The sequence below is a fragment of the Phytophthora infestans genome, genomic scaffold (assembly GCF_000142945.1).
Source record: "Phytophthora infestans T30-4 supercont1.242 genomic scaffold, whole genome shotgun sequence".
In the NCBI taxonomy this organism is placed as follows: Eukaryota; Oomycota; class Peronosporomycetes; order Peronosporales; family Peronosporaceae; genus Phytophthora; species Phytophthora infestans.
This window is the reverse complement of record NW_003303517.1, coordinates 63,515-65,221: the sequence shown is the minus strand read 5'-3', so window position 1 is coordinate 65,221 and position 1,707 is coordinate 63,515.

Genomic DNA, 1,707 nt, shown 5'->3' with positions numbered 1-1,707 from the left:
TTCGTACCTCCGCTGAAGGTGAGCTCGTACATCGTGGCTGGTACTCGTTGCTGGAGTCCTGCTCACTGCTTGAAGAGACTTGCCGCTTTCGCTTCTTCTTCTTCTTGTTTGTCACAGCCGCTGGCTGCAACTCAGTTCCGGGTGTTGCTGCAACAGCCTCCACTGGCTCCGCATTCTTACCGATTTCCTTTTCAGGAGGCAGATTGGTTGATTTGGTAGCCGCAGACACGTCAGGTGCGCTACCTGCTTCGGGAAATAGTCGGGCTTCAAGTGTAGATGTGAGAGGCACCACCGGGATCACATCCTCCAAAACCTAATAGGCCCCCACTGAAAAACAATGTTTCAGCAGTAGCCGCAAGGAATGTTAGTCCTTTCCCAAAAAGTAAAATTCTCATGAAAAATATAGTTTTCCCACTGCGTCGAGTAGTCACGGCTCCAGTTCGCAGGTCCATCAACTTGTATCCAGTCGTAGTAGTACTATAGCCAAGGAAAATCGAGAGCACAGACCGCGGGTCCAGCTTTGCTCGCGTTGGACGGGTCTCAGGAGGTACGTACGCATGTACCAAGCAACCCCAGGTTCGTAGGTGTCGCAGCACCGGTGCCGTGCCGAACAGCAGTTCATGGGGCGACTTCCCGTTCAATGGAGCTGTCGGAAGGAGGTTCAGTGTGTCTATAATGTGTAGAGTAGCTTCACCCCACAACAGGTTCGGTAGATTGGTTGCATGAAGTACTGCTCGTAGCCTTGGAAGCACTATACCATTGGCCCGAACCACAATCCCATTCTCTTCCGGGGAGTAAGCATTCGTAGTCTTAAATTCAATGCCCTTGCTCGAGCAGAACCGTTCCAGGTAGGTGTTCACGAATTCTCCACCTTGATCTGAGTGTACCAACGTTACTGAATGTCCTGCACGCTTGAGCTGAGTGTTGAGCCTCAATACTAGTTCTTCGATAAGCTTGGCTGCTTCGTCTTTACGCTTCAGCAGATAACACCACTTGTATCGCGTTGCCTCATCTACTACCAGCATGAACATCTTTTCTCCAGTTGCCGTGTCTTGATTGATACCGCAGAGATCAACAGATAGCTTTTCCAGCGGGTTCTTCCGCCGCCGTGGCCCACGCTTGTAAGTGGTACGCTTGAACTTAGCCGATAAACAAGGAACGCATTCATAGTCCTTCAACGACTGCATGTTAAAGTTAAAGCCAAAGTCGGCCTTGTCATTAGCACGACCCACTCGTCCTGAACTGCATCACCAACGCTGGAACGACCTGATAGATTATAACGCCCAGTCTTGGTAGCGCGCACTTCGAGGTGGAAACGGTGTTTGTGCCACAAAAAATCGCGTGTTTGCTGAGCTGCGAAGTCTAAGTAGGTGCTGCACTGCTGTTCTGCGGCTTGAAGGAGCTCAGCTTGGGGTCGGGCTGAAGAGGGCAGGAAGAAGCAGTAGCGCACCTCATTCTCGTCCACTGTTGGCGCTGGGAAGAGTTCCATGATATAGAAGTTTTAAGACATCTGATTGGCGAAATATTTCAGCTTATTAATAATCGGGATGGTGGGCGTACAAACGCTTTTTAGAAAAGGGTTTAGGCTGGCAAAACTTGACAAATTCAATAATAGGGGTAACCCTTTCGGTAAGTTGTCACCCACATTCCGAGAGTGGACGACCAGGGTGCAAGTAATTATCTCCCCCCAGCTCGAAACTGGAAAGG